General features: G+C 35.9%; 1 protein-coding gene and 1 pseudogene across 10 annotated transcripts in view; one reads left to right on the top strand and one right to left on the bottom strand.

Moving 5' to 3' along the window:
* The window catches only part of FUT8 (fucosyltransferase 8), a 339,974-nt gene that overhangs the window by 124,711 nt on the left and 195,183 nt on the right, over positions 1-20,080 (top strand). The window lies entirely within an intron of this gene.
* LOC132489098 (eukaryotic translation initiation factor 1A, X-chromosomal-like) lies at positions 13,995-14,424 on the bottom strand (annotated as a pseudogene).

Raw genomic sequence — 20,080 nt, 5'->3', positions numbered from 1 at the left:
AAGCCTGAGGTAAAAACTCCAGGGGGACCCAGTCATAGGGAGCCCCCCACACTTTCATGATTTTGCTTCTAGGAGCTCTACCAGGTCCTCACAGTGAGTATAGGAGAGGTGCTTCCTGCAGGGGGAGGGAAGAGTAACCATTTTGAAATATGCCAAGGCATCTTGTTTTTTTTTTTTTTTTTTGCGGTATGCAGGGCTCTCACTGTTGTGGCCTCTCCCTTTGCGGAGCACAGGCTCCGGACACACAGGCTCAGCGACCATGGCTCACAGGCCTAGCTGCTCCGCAGCATGTGGGATCTTCCCAGACCGGGGCACGAACCCGTGTCCCCTGCATCGGCAGGCGGACTGTTAACCACTGCGCCGCCAGGGAAGCCCGGCATCTTGTTTTTCTTAACAAGATCTGCTATCAAGAGAAAGTATTTTACCAGGGCCTAATCTATTAAGGTGTTATCAGAGACCCACTGACCTGGAGGAAGGGAAATACCCAACTGTAGCCTTCCACATGGTGGGGAGAGAAATACCCCATTCCAGTCCCCTGTAGCCATCCTGTTCCACCTAGGAGGGGAGCATAGGACTGAAAAGAACTTGTGAAGTTCACAGCTTGGGGGGCGCAGGCCTAACCATTGCACTGTAGAATGCTTCTACTCCCCTCCACACCTTAACCACATTAGTAAATTCCTATTCGTTACAGTTCCTTTTACCCAGTGCATCATATCTGACTTCCAACAAAAAAATTACAAGGCATACTATACTAAAAAGCAAAAACCACAGTTTAAAGAGACAGAGCAAGCATCAGGATCAGACTCAGGTGTGTCAGGAATATTGGAATTATGAGACCAGGAATTTAGAACAACTATGATTAATATGCCAAGAGCACTAATGGAGAAAGTAGACAACATGCAAGAACAGATGAATAATATAAGTAGAGAGATAGAAAATCTAATAAAGGGGAAAAAAGAAGTGCTTGAGATAAAAAGCTATAACAGAAATGAAGGATGGCTTTGATGGGTTCATTATTAGACTGGGCATGGCTGAGGAAAGAATATCTCTGAGCTTAAGGATATATCAGTAGAAACTTCTAAAACTGAAGAGCAAAGAGAAAAAAGACTGGAAAAAAGAAAAAAATATCCAAGGACTGTAGGACAACTACAAAAGGTGCAACATATGCATAATGAAAATACCAGAAGGAGAAAAAGAAACAAGAATAATGACAGAGAATTTCCCCAAATTAATGTCAGACTCTAAACCACAGATCTAGGAGGTTCAGGGAATGCCAGGCAAGATAAGTGCCCCAAAAGCTTTGTCTAGGGATATCGTATTCAAATTGCAGGAAATCAAAGATACAGAAAATAATCTTGAAAGAAACCAAAGGAGAAAGAATTACCTTAGGTACAGAGGCCTTCTCTTCAGAAACTATGAAAACAGGAAGAGAGTGGGGTGAATATTTAAAGTGTTGAGAGGAAAAACCAACAATCTAGAATTCTGTATCCTGTAAAATTATCCTTCAAAAGTGAATGAGAGTAAAGACTTTTTCAGGCAAACAAAAATTTAGAGAATTTGTTGCTAGTGGACCTGCTTTGCAAGATATGTTAAATGAAGTTCTTCAGAGACGGGAAATTATATAGGCCAGAAACTTGTATCTACCTTAAAAAAGAAGAAGAAGATTAGAGAAAGAATAAGTGAAGCTTGAATAAAAACTTTTATTTTTCTTAATAGATCTAACAGATAACATAATTTGTTTGAAATAATAGTAGCAACAATGTATTCAGTGATTATAGATCATATATAAGTGAAATGAATGATGACGATACAAGGGTTGGGAGGAAGAAATTAGGAATATTCTTTTATAAGGTACTTGCACTACATATGAAGTGGTATAGTGTTATTTGAAAGTGGACTTGGATTATTTGGAAATGTATAATGCAAACTCTAGGGCAACCATTAAAAAAAAGTTTTTAAAAAAGTGTAATTGACATACTAAGAAAAGAGACACAATGGAATCATAAAATGCTCAATTAAAACCACAAAAGACAGAAAAAGAGTGGAAGACAGAAACAGGAACAAAGAACAAAAGCAATGAGTAGGAAACAGTAACAAATATGGTAGATATTAACCCAAGTATATCAATAGTTGCTTTAAATAGCAGTGGCTTAAATACACTAAAAGACAGACTGTCAGATTGGATCAAAAGTCAAGACCCAACTGTGTGTTGTGTACAGAAACTCTCTTTAAATATGAAGACACATATAGATTAAAATTAAAGGGGTGGAGAAAGATATACCATGCTAACACTGATCAAAAGGAAGCTGATGTAACTATATTAGTTTCAGACAGAGCAGACTGCAGAGCAAGGAAGATTTTCAAGGATAAATAGGAGCATTATATAATGATAATTCTTTAAGAAGACATAACAATCCTTAATGTATATGCACCTAACAACAGGTCGTCAAAATATGTGATGCAAAAACCAGCAGAACTGCAAAAAGAAGTAGATCGGTCCACAATTGTAGTAGGTGATACCTCAACTCTCCTCTGTCAGAAATGGACAGATGTAGCAGAAAATCGGTAAGGACATATCTGAACCCAGAAGCAGCATCAATCAACTGGAAATGATTGACATCTATAATCCAGCAACAACAGGGAATATGCAAGTTCTTTTTAGTTTTAAATTTTTTTAGTAGGATTCACATCATAAATATGTGATCAGAAAGAAGAAAGGTGAGGAACTCATTTTAAAAAATACAACAAATTGTCACCTACCTCACCTCTACCTCTTACATATTTTAGAGTAAGAATTTTAAAACTTTGATTTTTAAAAATACTTAAACATTTTTCTTACCTCAAGCTTGGTATAATGAATGAAAGAGTTATGGAGGTTACTTTTACAAATGAAACCTACCTGGTACTTTTTCATTTACTGGTATTAAGAAGGAATACCTCCCACACCACTTTGGTTCCATGTAGCAAAATTTGAAAACTGTGAAATATGAATCCCTCATGCCCTGGCCAGTATTTGATAATTATTGACCTTTGCTCCTGAATAATAGACCTCTAGGTATCCATATTCTTTTGAGTGATCTAGAGCAATGGTCTCCAAACTTTTTGGCACCAGGGACTGGTTTCATGGAAGACAGTTTTTCTACTGACAGACCAGTACCAGTACGTGGCCCGGGGGTTGGGGACCCCTGATCTAGAGGAAGAGCAGAAGCAGATGAGAAAGGACAGGGGAGAATTTGTAAAGGGAGAGAATATTCATTGTTATCATTTGTCTGTCTGGCAGACTTATGATAGCGACACTACAGGGATTAATAACATAGACAGGATTTAGAAATCTTGTTAAAATGGATTCAGTGAAATTGTTCCCTTCTCTGTAGAATTAAAAACCAAACCAAATCAAACCAAAACAAACACAAAAATAAAATACATCAAATGAACTTTCCTACTTGGATCACAAGTAGTGGTTTGAGGACAGAATCTATCAATGTGTAATCTCATGGTTTCTGTCCTGTCTTAGCTGCTGACTAGCTGTACAAACCTTGATCAAGTCAAATCATTTCTTACCTCAGTTTCCTCATCTTCAAAATGAAGATAGTGCCTACCTTACAAAGCACTGGTAAGAGTTAATTGAGGAAATGCATGCTAAGTGCCCGGCTCATATTTGGCATGCACCAGTGTTACTTCTCCTCCTAGTTCCTTTCAGCATCAGTAGTAATATCTGGATTCCAGTCCTTGAATTCACTAGTTACTTGTCGTGAGATCATTGTAAAATCAAATTATTTTGTCTCTCCAGGTCTAATTTTCCTTTGACATAAGATCATTAATACTCATGTTGTAAAGTTGTGGTTGTAATTCATTTCCTCATATAGTCTAGGAGGTTTTTGTTGAATCTAAATCTGAATGTTAAATTGCTAAAAACTTTTATAAATATGTGAGTTTTACTGGTTAGATCTTTTGTGTCCAAAAGATATAGTCCAAAAGAATATATAGTAGGAGGAATGTAATAAGTAAAAGTTAATCTCTAGGTTTTGTTTTGTTTTTTTAATGGGAGGACTCTCTACACTAGCTTACTTAATTTTTGCTTAATATAATTCATTGGGAAAGTAGGGAAATTATGGATTGAAGCATTTATTTTCACTTGAAATACTGGGTTGACCAAAAGGTTCATTTGGTTTTTTCCTTAGGATGGCTCTAATAGTGCTTAGTTGTCTTTAACTTCATTCGAAACAATTTTGTTAGATTGTATATGACAGCTGTCATATCAGTGTGCATTTAAAAAAAGACTTATCAAAATTGGTGAATTTTTGTGTAGCCATTTTAATATTGAAGATGGAAGGAAAACAACATTTTCGGCATATGATGCTCTGTTATTTCAAGAAAGGTAAAAACACAACTGAAACGCAATAAATAGATTTGTGCAGTGTATGGAGAAGGTGCTGTGATTGATCGAACATGTCAAAAGTGATTTGTGACGTTTCGTGCTAGAGATTTCTCGCTGGACGGTGCTCCATGGTCGAGTAGACCAGTTGAAGTTGATAGCGATCAAATCGAGACATTAATTGAGAACAATCAATGTTATACCATGCAGGAGATAGCCAACTCAAAATATCAATACTCAAAATATCCAAATCAAGCACTGAAAATCATTTGCACCAGCTTAGTTATGTGAATCACTTTGATGTTTGGGTTCCACATAAGTTAAGCGAAAAAACCTTCTTGACTATTTCTGCATGTGATTCTCTACTGAAACGTAATGAAAATGTTCTATATTTAAAACAAATTGTGACGGCCGATGAAAGTGGATACTGTCCAATAATGTGGAATGGAAGACATCGTGGGGCAAGCGAAGTGAACCACCACCAACCACACCAAAGGCCGGTCTTCATCCAAAGAAGGTAATATTGTGTATATGGTGGGATTGGAAGGGAGTCCTCTATTATGAGCTTCTTGCAGAAAGCCAAACGATTAATTTCAACAAGTACTGCTCCCAATTAGACCAACTGAAAGCAGCACTCTACGAAAAGCATCCAGAATTAGTCAACAGAAAACATATAGTATTCCATCAGGATAATGCAAGACCGCATGTTTCTTTGATATCCAGGCAAAAACTGTTAGAGCTTGGCTGGGAAGTTCTGATTCATCCACCGTATTCACCAGACATTGCACCTTCGGATTGTGATTTATTTCGGTCTTTACAAAGTTCTTTTAATGGAAAAAGTTTCAATTCCCTGGAAGACTGTAAAAGGCACCTGGAACAGTTCTTTGCTCAAAATGATAAAAAGATTTGGGAAGATGGAATTATGAAGTTGCCTGAAAAATGGCAGAAGGCAGTGGAACAAAAGGGTGAATATGTTGGTCAATGAAGTTCTTGGTGAAAATGAAAACATATCTTTTATTTTTACTTAAAAACCAAAGGCACTTTATGGCCAACCCAATAGCTACTTGTAGAAAGAATATACATAGGGCACTATGTTAGGGGGTCCAAACACTTGAATGTACCTAATTCTTTGCTTTTGTTCTTTTTATCTTAGGTGACTTTATTTTAAAATGAGACTTCAGTGTACAGTAATGGTTTTATGGATCTTGGAAAATTATTCAGTACTGAAAATTTTCTGGTTTGATAATTATCAGAGAAAGAATAATAAACCAGTATTAAAATTTAATACTAAATTTTAGTTGGTAAATTAAGGTCAAGACTCATAAATGAATCATGTTAAATGAGTTATGAATTAGATCAGTATTACTGGTGAACTTAGCTATGTGTTAAATCAATATAATTTCTTTGACATAATCACAGAATAGGAATTGATGTATATGTGGTATATTGTATTGAAGGGTTGTAGATTGACGAACTTAGCTATGTGTTAAATCAATATAATTTCTTTGACATAATCACAGAATAGGAATGGATGTTATATGTGGTATATTGTATTGAAGGGTTGTAGATTGACGAACTGGGAAGTTTGTATTTTAAGGATGTTATAATTCCATGAATTTCAGTTAGGTTTATATGAATATGAATCACTTTTATAAAAACCAGCAGCAAAATATTATTGCTTTTATATTCTGTAGCAGTTGAGTCAGCTTTTGTATGTAATCAGATGCATGTAAATGTAAACTTTAACTTATTTTCTTACACATTTCCCAAAATTTAGGAAATAATTAGCATACACAGTGTTAATTACTTTTAAGAATTCCCAGTTTATCATTTTATTTGATGTTATGTAGCTCCTTATTAGATGCTTATTAACAACCCTGAAAATGTTGCACAAAGTAGAGAATAGTCTTTGCATGCATAGTCTTTACCTGCAAGAAAAAGAATAGAAGAAAATACAATAAAAACTGAATTGCAAAAACATTGAGTGAAGACAAGCTTCTGCTGAGAAAATGGATATGAATTTATGTGTGAATGTTAGGGACATATGGATATGTTGATTATGGCCACATTTAGTATTTTTGTTATAAAGCAAAGGATTTACAGAGTTAGATTAAATGCATTATGTGTATGGCTGAGATCAAAATAACTTTATTTTCTTCAAGGATTTTTTTTGTTTTTGTTTTTGGGTTTTTTTTTGTGTGGGGGGTATTGTGTTTGTTTTTAAAAAAGCCAGATACTTCAGTATAAAACTGGGTAATAATTTAAACTACATTTTTCTTAATAATTTAATGTTAAGAACAATTAGAATTCTGTGATTGTACATTTACAAGGTATTATTTGGACAAGTCATTCATAAAGTAATATGATTTATGTATTTTTCTCCTTTTTTATTATGGTAAAATATACAGAACAAAATTTACCATTTAACCATTTAAAGTGTATAATTCAGTAGTGTTAAGTATATTCCCATTGTTGTGCAAACATCACCACTATCCATCTCTAGAACTTTTTCATCATTCTGAATAAAACTCTGTACCTATTAAATATTAACTTCCCATTCTTCCTGACCCCCAGCCCCTGTAACATGGGGTTGCTATCCAAAATATATAAATAGCTCATACAGCTCAACATCAAAAATACAAACAACCCTATAAAAAATGGACAGATGATCTGAATAGATATTTTTCCAAAGAAGACATATAGATGGCTAACAGACACATGAAAAGATGCCCAACATTGTTAATTATCAGAGAAATGCAAATCAAAACTTCAATGAAATATCACCTCAAACCTGTCAGGATGGCTATCATCAAAAAGAATACAAATAAATATTGGTGAGGATGTGGAGAAAAGAGAAGTCTCATACACTGTTGGTGGGAATTATAAATTGGTGCAGCCACTGTGGAAAAGAGTATGGAGGTTTCTCAAAAAACTTAAAATAGAATTACCATATGACCCAGCAATTCTATTCCTAGGTACATATCCAAAAAAAATGAAAACACTAATTCAAAAAGATACATACACCGCAATGTTCATAGCAGCATAATTTACAATTGCTAAGATATGGAAGCAGCCTTAGTGTTCATCAACAGAAGAATGGATAAAGAAGATATGGTATGCGTGTGCTCGCACGCGGACACACACACACACACACACACACACACACACTGGAATGCTACTCAGCCATAAAAAAGAATGAAATTTTGTCATTTGCAGCAACATGGATGGAGTTGGAGGATATTATGATAAGTGAAATAAATCAGAGAAAGACAAATACTGAATGTTGTCACTTATATGTGGAATCTAAAAAATAAACGAGTGAATATAACAAAAAGAAACAGACTCCCAGATATAGAGAGCAAACTAGTGGTTACTAGTGGGAGAGGGATGGTGGAGGGGAGGGACAATATAGGGTCTAGGGGATTAAGAGGTATAAACTACTGTGTATAAAATAAGCTGTAGGATGTACTGAACAGCACAGGAAATATAGCTGATATTTTATAATAACTATAAGTGGAGTATAATCTTTAAAAATTGTGAATCACTATGTTATATACCTGAAATTTATATAGTATTGTACATCAACTAAACCTCAGTAAAAAATTCAAAATAATGAAAAGAAAAAAAAAATTTACTCCGCATTCTTCCTGACCCCCAGGCCCTTTAATCACTATTCTGTCTCTGAATTTGACTACTCTAGGTTCCTTATGTGAGTTGAATCATACAATATTTGTCCTTTTGTGATGGACTTCTTTCACTTAGCATAGTGTCTTCAAGGTTCATCCATGTTGTATCATGTATCAGAATTTCATTCTTTTTAAGACTAATATTCTGTTTTATGCATATACCACATTTTGTTTATCCATTTATCTGTCAATGGACATTTGGGTTGTTTCTACCTTTTGGCAGTTGTGAATAATGTTGCTATGAACATTGGTGTGCAAATGTCTGTTCAACTGTGGTCATGTATTTTTACATATATTTTAACATTTAAAGATATTTGAGGTAATGAAGTTCTCTTTGAATGGGCTACATGAATATCTGTATTTTCACTGATATCAGTGAATATTTATTGAATACCTGTTGTGTATTCTAAGCGATATAAAGAGAATATTTATTGAATACTTACTGTGTATTGGGGATATAAAGAGTAATAAAACCATGGTACTATTTCTGAAGAACTTACAATCTAATGAGAATAATAGGGTGTGTTTATGAAAACACAACAAACTGGTAGCATATACTTTTTGAAGCTGAAGAGATGTTCACAATCTGATCCAAACCAGCATCCTCTCACGCTAAGATTTTTGCATGTCATCCTAACTAGTTAAGAGGCAAAATACATGGCCATAATCGACAAGCATGTTCCATTCAAGCATGTGTATTTAACACATGCATTTAACATTCAAGCCTAAATTTTGGAGTGATCATACTAAAATGGAAGTTGGATCATGACACTCTCCAAAATAGTCTTTTCCAATAACAACATCCTTCGAATGACTTATATCTTTTTGTCCAAACTCCTACCTTAACTCTGACTTAATCTCCTATCTCCACCTCTACCTTGAGTTGGACAAATTTTTGTTGTGGATATATTTCTTATGCATGTAAAAAGCCTTAAGTGTAAGTGAGTAAAATGCAGAAGGATGAACTCTCCATGTGTCTCAAGGTTCTTTCCAGACTTATGATTCTAATTTAATCCCTATAGTACCTGGATTTCCAGATGATAGAAAACAGAATTAGTATGTCTAGAGGTTTCTCAACAGATCTATTTCATAATAATTTAAAAGACCAAAATTTGATTGGAATAAAAACATTTTAGTGTGTTTTGATGTTTCAGTGGTATTTTTCCCTCTCTCAGAGTATTTTTTCTGGAAAAGCAAAATTAATCTTTTGTGAATTCAGTGATAATTTTTCAGTTTAGTTGGATTTTTAAGGTTTTTCTGGGTGCACCAGCTGGACCTTTTGGATACTACTCTTTTTCCACTGAAATGTTAGCAAGACCAGACCAAAGGAAGACCTACAACCAGCTGTTATAATCACATTTCCTTTGGATGGTGTTTTGAAGTTCAAAAAAGGAACTTTGAGAATTTTAAACACAGCTGAGCAGAGTTTCCAAGAGGTAACATTGTAACACTACTTTTTTTCCTCCACATTTATTTTCTTGACTCCCAGTAGAGATCCTGAATGCTGAGTGGTGAAGACGTTTATAGGCTCATTACTTTGTAGGGCAAAAAAAATGAAAGAACTAATTTCAAAGTTAAATCTTAAAAAAAAGGAGATAATTGTAGAAGTGAGGAAGGATGAATGAACAAGGATGATCATCCATTCATTCAGCACATATATGAAAGTCTACTATGTACCAGACACTCCACTAAACACTGGAAACAAAGCAATGAATAAAATAGAATCAGTACCTACACTCATGGAACTTAGATTGCCTGGAACAGTGAGCAGGACATAATAGGCTCTTAAAAATAATTTGAATAGGGCTTCCCTGGTGGCGCAGTGGTTGAGAGTCCGCCTGCCGATGCAGGAGACACGGGTTCGTGCCCCGATCCGGGAAGATCCCACATGCCGCGGAGTGGCTGGGCCCGTGAGCCATGGCCGCTGAGCCTGCGCGTCCGGAGCCTATGCTCTGTGACGGGAGAGGCCACAACAGTGAGAGACCTGCGTACCGCAAAAAATAAATAAATTAATTAAAAAAATAATAATTTGAATAAATGAATTTCTGTATTATGGAGAAGAATTTGGGGGTAAGGAGCATTTTAGTGAAGAAGTGTGGAGTGTGCTGTTCATTGTATTTGAGATATTTCATTTAAAAAATGGAAACGAATAAAATATCTATTAATAGGAAAAATGATTTTGTTATGGTAATACATAGAATGTAATACACTGGAGCCCTTAAAAATGATGACATACATAGATGTATGTTGGCTAACATAAAAGATGTTCTTTACCTAATGTCAAATTAAGCAAAGTAGGCTGTAGAATAGGATGTATGAACGATTCCTTTAATCTAAGATTATTTACATTTGTGTAAAATATCTTGAGAGATGGTGGAGAAATGGTAATAAGGAATTCTTTTTTCTAGGAGGTAAGTTTCCTGTGATCTTTCCTTTATCTTTATGTATTTCTGTCTTTTGTTTTGCAGTGACTATTTAAAAATAAGCTAATTTTAAATGTTTGGGATAAATTGATTTTTAAAAAAATGTTTTTAAACTTAATATCTGTATCAGTAAACATAGTTACTGGTTGATGGTCCATTGTCCTGTAAATGTAAAAAATCTATCTAAGGAATTCTGCATTTTGTTTCTGTAAGAATATAATTAACCAGAAGGAAATGATTACATTTAACATTTACTGTTAACTCTCAGAAGGTATAGTTTTAGAATGAACAATAATGTTTCTTTAATGTATGTAATGGTTGAAAAATATTTAGTAGTAATTTTAATTTTGTTTTGTAGATACTTTGAGGAATGTCTACATAATTAGATGGTGGAGAACTGAGAAAATTCTTAGGTTTTTTATGTATATGAAAACTTAGTTTGGATGTAGTTATTAATAGATATTATATTGAACTGCATTGTATATCTGAAGATTTGTTTTTGCCCTCTCCTTTGCTTAGTATGACTTCTAAGTTTCTTAATTAGGGGAGAGAACATATGGATTTTGGGAGTCCTGATTACATCTCGTCAATATTCTCAGTATAAGAATATATACTTTCAAAGTATAGTCATGCAGATCATATTGATACTTCATGACTGTTTTCTTAATTTCTTCCAATAACTTGTGTTTGTATCAGGAGAAATTAATGGACTCATGAAAAATGTTCCATTCTACACATAGATTGTTTGTAACAAACTCATTTTATTAGAAATACTGTAGCAACTTTACTTTTTTTTAATCCTTTGGAGGATTATGTTGACTCTAGTTATTGGAGTTCCAAATGATATGTGATTGAATATGAAAACTTGTCTCAGGGTCTGTTTATCTTTTTTAAATGATATTGTTAAATAATTGTTTAAATGATCATGTTAACCTTTAAAGGTTAACATTTGGGTTAACATTATTTAGGTATAAATGAAAGTATTATTCCTCTTCAAAATCAGACTTTTTGTCAGGCCACAAAGTCCCTTGGACTGTGATATGCTAAATTTGAAACAATTTTTTTCCCTAAATATTTAGCTATGTGCCGTAATTGTATAAAATCTTCACACTGAGCATACAAAGCAAAGACATCAAACTATAAACTTTAGAAGGTGATTTTTTAGATCGTTTCTTTCTCTCTCTCTCATTTTTTTTTTTTTTTTACTTTTTATTTCTGAAAAGTAAGATGCTTATTCCAGTTCAGTGAATGTGGTAATATCAAATCCAGGTAGAATGGTACATTTCATCTTGTCTTCATTTTTTAAGGTGAGCTAGTTTATAGAATGGAGAATAAATTATTTTGTTAGATGTTGACTCCCTTCTAGTGTAAAAATATTAAGCTTTTTAGCAGTAAGTCATTCTATTGTAAATACTTTAAAATGTTTAAAAGGAATTATAGAAAAACTGAAACAATGCCTAAATTAATACCATATACATGAATGATAGATAGAATTTATAATTGGTATTTTGTTATAGAAGACATGTATTTGGATAATAACATTGTGTACGTTAGTCTAAATGAAATGAATGCCTTCTCATAATACTCATACTTTCCTTTATTGTACTCATTTATTTATTATTCAGCAATATTTATTAAGTGTCTGCTATATTATAGGCACTGTTCTAGATTCTGAGTGATACCAGTCAACAAAATAGAAATTATTGATCTCATGGAGCTTATACACTTGTAGAGAGAAAGAAACTAAACAAATATGTATGTCAGATGGTGATAAATGTTCTAGAGAAAGGTGACTGCATTAAGGAAGGTAATAGGGAGTGTCAGAGTGGGGAGTGTACCATTTTTATATAGAATGGTCAGGGAAGGTTTCACTGAGAGGGTGACACTGAATTTGATGAGGAAAGAACTATGGTGGGTATTTGGGCCAGTGTGTTTCAGACAAGAAGTTCAAAAGCCCTGTGTTGGGTACAGGCTCAGAATATTTAGAAACCTAAGAAATTAATTGTGTAATCATTTCTTTCACTTTTTCTTTCCCAGTAGATTCTAAGGTCCACTAAAACAGTGGGGAAAGACTGTCTCTGTCTTGCTCATCATTGTATCCTTGGTACTCAGTATAGTGCCAAACACATGGTAGGCAGTGGGCCAGTGAATAACTATGCTTGAATTCATGAATGATGAGGGGAAGTTTTGGAGGAATCCTTATTTTTTTTTAATTAAGTTCATACTGCTAAGATATTTAGAGCTTCAAAGGTCTTTTTTTTTTTTTTTTAAGATGTTGGGGGTAGGAGTTTTTATTAATTAATTAATTTATTTTTGCTGTGTTGCATCTTCGTTTCTGTGCGAGGGCTTTCTCTAGTTGTGGCAAGCGGGGGCCACTCTTCATCGCGGTGCGCGGGCCTCTCAATATCGCGGCCTCTTGTTGCGGAGCACAGGCTCCAGACGCGCAGGCTCAGTAGTCGTGGCTCACGGGCCTAGTTGCTCCGCGGCATGTGGGATCCTCCCAGACCAGGGCTCGAACCCGTGTCCCCTGCATTAGCAGGCAGACTCTCAACCACTGCGCCACCAGGGAAGCCCCCAAAGGTCTTCTTAGGTGGAAAACAAGAGAGCTCTTGAGGAAGAATGATTCTTCTAAAGGTCACTGTTCATTATGGTAGCATTCTTGTGATGGCAATGATTTTCTCTCTTATTCTAGCTATTTTTTTTTTTTTTTTTTTCCTGTACGCGGGCCTCTCACTGTTGTGGCCTCTCCCGTTGCAGAGCACAGGCTCCGGATGCGCAGGCTCAGCGGCCATGGCTCAGGGCCCAGCCGCTCTGTGGCATGTGGGATCTTCCCGGACCGGGGCACGAACCCGTGTTCCCTGCATTGGCAGGTGGACTCTCAACCACTACACCACCAGGGAAGCCCTCTTATTCTAGCTATTGATAGGGGATCCTTTGTTTAGATGAATGGTCTAGACATGGGAAGATACTTGCTGTGGAAAACCTCCTTGCAGTAGAATCTGGACTCAAATAACTGGGTTGAAATTCCTGTTTGACGCTTGCTTGCTGTGTGACCCTCCCCCTTTATTTCCTTTTAATTGCCCTGGTTTTCTTATCTGTAAGACAGAAGCTGTTATTTCAGTTACAGTATTCTCAAACATTTTCTCTTGCATATTGGGATTTTCTCATTAATCTTCTAATATACCACTCATGTAGACTATTCTTTTTTTTTTTTAAGGAAGTTACATTTAAGAAAATAGGACTTTGGAATCAGACATACTTGGGTTCTATAAAAGCTCACTTCTTAAAGTTATCTGTTAAAATGTGTCAGAGTTTTATCTAATGAGGGAATAATCAGGAAGACCAAAGAACTGCTACTAAGAGTATGTGAGCATCAGGAGTTCATGTATTCATTTAGGAAAGGGATGCCAATATAAAATTGCAAAGCTACACAGAAGTCTCATTAACTTTCTCAAGGAAAAGGAAGCCATATCATCTTGGAAACTTGGAATGTAAAACAGTGAGTTCAATTTATATATCATCATGGTCTTTATCATCATCTCCAGTATCAGCAAAATGGATTGTATCATCATTTCCAGCACCAAATATATCTTCTTCATTGATTTTAGCATGTTTTGGAAGCTTGCCATATGCCTTCAGACTTATAGCTTTATCTGCATTGTATTTTGAAATTACATTAGCTTTGTTATCCTGATAGTCAGGCAGACCAACCAATAAGATATCTGAGGTATTTATTTAAACCATTTTCCTCATTTTTCCTTTGATATGGCATAGCCTCTTTACACATCAAAGCACATTGCTTCTACTCATTCATTTCCCAACATTCTGATTACCTGAGCATACTCTTATTCATATGCTTTACACACCAACCTTTTTTGGATTCATTTTCTTTCTTACCCTTGCACCTGTTTTTACCTTCTTTACCTTTATTCTTGGGCATGGCAATGCTTCCCAGCATCTCAAATTCCTTTCCTGTGGTGGCAGTGGCAGCTGCTCTTTTGAGTGGCACACAGGACAAAGTAGCACATGGTAATTATGGAACCACGTGTGTGGGAGAGTTTTGAGACTGAGCTTTTCTAAGACATACTTAGCAGCATCAAAATTCTTTTCTTGCCTCTTCCCTTTCTGTGTATGTTAATATTCTTAACGTTTTCTGGGGGCAGGTATAGAGTAATCTTTACTCTTATGCTTTCTTAGCCTTATTACTAGGGTGCACCTCTCTGCTTGTGTCTTAATGTCCCAAGGATTCAATGAGGACTTTTTATCTTGTTTGTGAGAACATGGATGATTCCTGGCCCTGTGTAAGCTGGGAATTATTCACCTTTTATTACCTGGCAATTATTCTTTCCCAGAAGTTGTTTTTGCTCAACCTTAATTTGCATATGCAAATTGGTATTCAGGTAAAATTTAAGTGGAAATTCCCCTCCACTCCCCTTAAAAAATTTGGTCTTTGCATTGCTCTCTGACTTCAGGACTTACCTCCCCCACTCCCCCCCACCACCAAATAATTGCTGCTTTGGCCTTTCTGTGCTCTGACCTCACCAGTCTTTTCTTTTTTTTCTTTTTTTTTTTGAATTTGGGGGTCATGGCTGAGACTGGGATCATAAATATAAGATTCATCAGTATATGATGGTATTGAAAGCTGTGAGAGTAAATTCAACTTAGAGATGAATCTACGTAGAAAACATTTCAGAGTTCAGAGGTCAGAGAGTTGAGGGGAAATAAGCAAAGGTGATGAGAATGGGGAATCAGGTGGAGGAAAACTGGGAGAGAGTGGGCCACAGATGCCAATTAAAAAAAAAAGAGGGGAGATATGAAGGAGGAAGATATAAATCAGTTCAAATATTTCAGGTAATTAATATGAGGACTGCAAATTTTTGGGGGGATTTTATTTTTTATACAGCAGGTTCTTATTAGTTATTTATTTTATACATATTAGTGTCTATATGTCAATCCCAATCTCCCAGTTCATCTCACCACCACCACCACCCCCTCCCGCTTTCCCCCATTGGGGTCCATGTTTGTTCTCTACATCTGTGTCTCTATTTCTGTCTTGCAGAACGGTTCATCTGTACCATTTTTCTAGATTCCACATATGTGCGTTAATATACGATATTTGTTTTTCTCTTTTTGACTTACTTCACTCTGTATGACAGTCTCTAGATCCATCCACGTCTCTACAAATGACTGAAATTTGTTCGTTTTTATGGCTGAGTAATATTCCATTGTATATATGTGCCACATCTTCTTCATCCATTCATCTATCTGAGGCCATTTAGGTTGAATCCACGACCTGGCTATTGTAAATAGTGCTGCAGTGAATATTGGGGTGCATGTGTCCTTTTGAATTATGGTTTTCTCAGGGTATATGCCCAGTAGTGGGATTGTGGGGTCATATGGTAATTCTATTTTTAGTTTATTAAGGAACGTCTATACTGTTCTTCATAGTGGCTGTATCAGTTTACATTCCCACCAACAGTGCAAGAGGATTCCCTTTTCTCCACACCCTCACCAGCATTTATTGTTTGCAGATTTTCTGATGATGCCCATTCTAACTGGTGTGAGGTGATACCTCATTGTAGTTTTGGTTTGCATTTCTCTAATAATTAGTGATGTTGAGCAGTTTTTCATGTGCTTCTTGGCCATCTGTATGTCTTCTTTGGGGAAAAGTCTATTTAGGTCTTCTGTCCATTTTTTGATTGGGTTGTTTGTTTTTTTAATATTGAGCTTTATAAGCTGTTTGTATATTTTGGAGACTAGTCCTTACTCCGTTGATTTGTTGGCAAATATTTTCTCCCATTCTGAGGGTTGTCTTTTCATCTTGTTTATAGTTTCCTTTGCTGTGCAAAAGCTTTTAAGTTTCATTAAGTCCCATTTGTTTATTTTTGTTTTTATTTCCATTACTCTAGGAAGTGGGTCAAAAAGGATCTTGTTGTGATTTATGTCAAAGAGTGTTCTTCCTATGTTTTCCTCTAAGAGTTTTATAGTGTCTGGACTTACATTTAGGTGTTTAATCCATTTTGATTTATTTTTCTGTATGGTGTTAGGAAGCGTTCTAATTTCATTCCGTTACATGTAGCTGTCCAGTTTCCCCAGCACCACTTATTGAAGAGACTGTTTTTTCTCCATTGTATATCTTTGCCTCCTTTGTCATAGATTAGTTGACCATATGTGCGTGGGTTTATCGCTGGACTTTCTATCCTGTCCATTGATCTTTATTTCTGTTTTTGTGCCAGTACCATATTGTCTTGATTACTGTAGCTTTGTAGGATAGTCTGAAGTTAGGGAGTTTGATTCCTCTAGCTCCATTTTTTTTTTTTACTCAAGATTGCTTTGGCTATTTGGGGTCTTTTGTGTCTCCATAAAAATTTTAAGATGTTTTTCTTCTAGTTCTGTAAAAACTGCCCTTGTTAATTTGTTAGGGATTGCATTGAATCTGTAGATTGCTTTGGTTAGTATAGTCATTTTCACAATATTGGTTCTTCCAATCCAAGAACATGGTATATCTCTCCATCTGTTGGTATCATCTTTAATTTGTTTCGTCAGTGTCTTATAGTTTTCTGCATACAGGTCTTTTGTCTCCCTATGTAGGTTTATTCCTAGGTATTTTATTCTTTTTGTTGCAGTGGTAAATGGGAGTGTTTCCTTAATTTCTCTTTCATATTTTTCATCATTAGTGTATAGGAATGCAAGAGATTTCTGTGCATTAATTTTGTATCCTGCAACTTTACCAAATTCATTGATTAGCTCTAGTAGTTTTCTGGTGGCAACTTTAGTATTCTTCATGTATAGTATCATGTCATCTGCAAACAGTGACAGTTTTACTTCTTTTCCAATTTGTATTCCTTTTACTTCTTTTTCTTCTCTGATTGCCGTGGCTAGGATTTCCAAAACTATGTTGAATAATAGTGGCGAGAGTGGACATCCTTGTCTTGTTCCTGATCTTAGAGGAAATGCTTTCAGTTTTTCACCACTGAGAAAGATGTTTGCTGTGGGTTTGTCGTATATGGCCTTTATTATGTTGAGGTAGTTTCCCTCTATGCCCACTTTCTGGAGAGTTTTTATCATAAATGGGTGTTGAATTTTGTCAAAAGCTTTCTGCGTCTATTGAGAGGATCATATGGTTTTTATTCTTCAGTTTGTTAATATGGTGTATCACATTGATTGGTTTGCATATACTGAAGAATCCTTGCATCCCTGGGATAAATCTCACTTGATCATGGTGTATGACCCTTTAATGTGTTGTTGGATTGTGTTTGCTAGTATTTTGTTGAGCATTTTTGCATCTATATTCATCAGTGATATTGGTCTGTAATTTTCTTTTTTTGGAGTATCTTTGTCTGGTTTTTGGTATCAGGGTGATGGTGGCCTCATAGAATGAGTTTGGGAGTGTTTCTTCCTCTGCAATTTTTTGGAAGAGTTTGAGAGTGATGGGTGTTAGCTGTTCTCTAAATGTTAGATAGAATTCACTTGTGAAGCCATCTGGTTCTGGACTTTTGTTTGTTGGAAGATTTTTAATCACAGATTCAGTTTCGTTACTTGTAATTGATCTGTTCATATTTTCTATTTCTTCCTGGTTCAGTCTTAGAAGGTTATACCTCTAAGAATTTGTCCATTTCTTCCAGGTTGTCCATTTTATTGGCCGAGAGTTGCTTGTAGTAGTCTCTTATGATGCTTTGTATTTCTGTGGTGTCCATTGTAACTTCTCCTTTTTCATTTCCTTTTTTTTTCATAACACATTTTTTTGTTAGTTTCTGCTTTATAACAAAGTGAATCAGTCATACATATACATCTGTTCCCACATCCCTTCCCTCATGCATCTCCCTCCCTCCCACCCTCCCCATCGCACCCCTCCAGGCGGTCACAAAGCACCGAGCTGATCTCCCCGTGCCCTGCGGCTGCCTCCCACCATCCATCCACCCTACGCCCGGTAGTGTACACATGTCCATGCCTCTCCCTCGCCCCGTCACAGCTTACCCTTCCCCCTCCAAATATCCTCAAGTCCATTCTCAAGTAGGTCTGTGTCTTTATTCCCGTTTTACCCCTAGGTTCTTCATGACATTTTTTTTTTAATTCCATATATGTGTTAGCATGCGGTATTTGTCTTTCTCTTTCTGACTTACTTCACTCTGTATGACAGACTCTAGCTCTATCCACCTCATTACAAATAGCTCAGTTTCGTTTCTTTTTATGGCTGAGTAATATTCCATTGTATATATGTGCCACATCTTCTTTATCCATTCATCCGATGATGGACACTTAGGTTGTTTCCAGCTCCGGGCTATTGTGAAGAGAGCTGCAATGAACATTTTGGTACATGTCTCTTTTTGAATTATGGTTTTCTCAGGGTATATGCCTAGTAGTGGGATTGCTGGGTCATATGGTAGTTCTATTTGTAGTTTTTTAAGGAACCTCCATACTGTTCTCCATAGTGGCTGTACCAATTCACATTCCCACCAGCAGTGCAAGAGTGTTCCCTTTTCTCCACACCCTCTCCAGCATTTATTGTTTCTAGATTTCTTGATGATGGCCATTCTGACTGGTGTGAGATGATATCTCATTGTAGTTTTGATTTGCATTTCTCTAATGATTAATGATGTTGAGCATTCTTTCATGTGTTTGTTGGAAGTCTGTATATCTTCTTTGGAGAAATGCCTATTTAGGTCTTCTGCCCATTTTTGGATTGGGTTGTTTGTTTTTTTGCTATTGAGCTGCATGAGCTGTTTATAAATTTTGGAGATTAATCCTTTGTCAGTTGCTTCATTTGCAAATATTTTCTCCCATTCTGAGGGTTGTCTTTTGGTCTTCTTTATGGTTTCCTTTGCTCTGCAAAAGCTTTGAAGTTTCATTAGGTCCCATTTGTTTATCTTTGTTTTTATTTCCATTTTTCTAGGAGGTGGGTCCACAAGGATCTTGCTGTGATTTATGTCATAGAGTGTTCTACCTATGTTTTCTTCTAAGAGATTGATAGTTTCTGGCCTTACATTTAGGTCTTTAATCCATTTTGAGCTTATTTTTGTGTATGGTGTTAGGGAATGATCTAATCTCATACTTTTACATGTCCCTGTCCAGTTTTCCCAGCACCATTTATTGAAGAGGCTGTCCTTTCTCCACTGTACATTCCTGCCTCCTTTATCAAAGATAAGGTGACCATATGTGCGTGGGTTTATCTCTGGGCTTTCTATCCTGTTCCATTGATCTATCTTTCTGTTTTTGTGCCATTACCACACTCTCTTGATTACTGTAGCTTTGTAGTATAGTCTGAAGTCAGGGAGCCTGATTCCTCCAGCTCCGTTCTTCGTTCTCAAGATTGCTTTGGCTATTCGGGGTCCTTTGTTTCTCCAAACAAATGTTGAAATTTTTTGTTCTAGTTCTGTGAAAAATGCCAGTGGTAGTTTGATAGGGATTGCGTTGAATCTGTAGATTGCTTTGGGTTTAGAGTCATTTTCACTATTGATTCTTCCAATCCAGGAGCATGGTATATCTCTCCATCTATTTGTATCATCTTTAATTTCTTTCATCAGTGTCTTATAATTTTCTGCATATAGGTCTTTTGTCTCCTTAGGTAGGTTTATTCCTAGATATTTTATTCTTTT

The sequence above is a fragment of the Mesoplodon densirostris genome, chromosome 4, assembly GCF_025265405.1.
Source record: "Mesoplodon densirostris isolate mMesDen1 chromosome 4, mMesDen1 primary haplotype, whole genome shotgun sequence".
NCBI classification, from domain to species: domain Eukaryota; kingdom Metazoa; phylum Chordata; class Mammalia; order Artiodactyla; family Ziphiidae; genus Mesoplodon; species Mesoplodon densirostris.
Note: the sequence above shows the minus strand (reverse complement) of the source record. Positions and strands in the feature narration are given on the sequence as shown.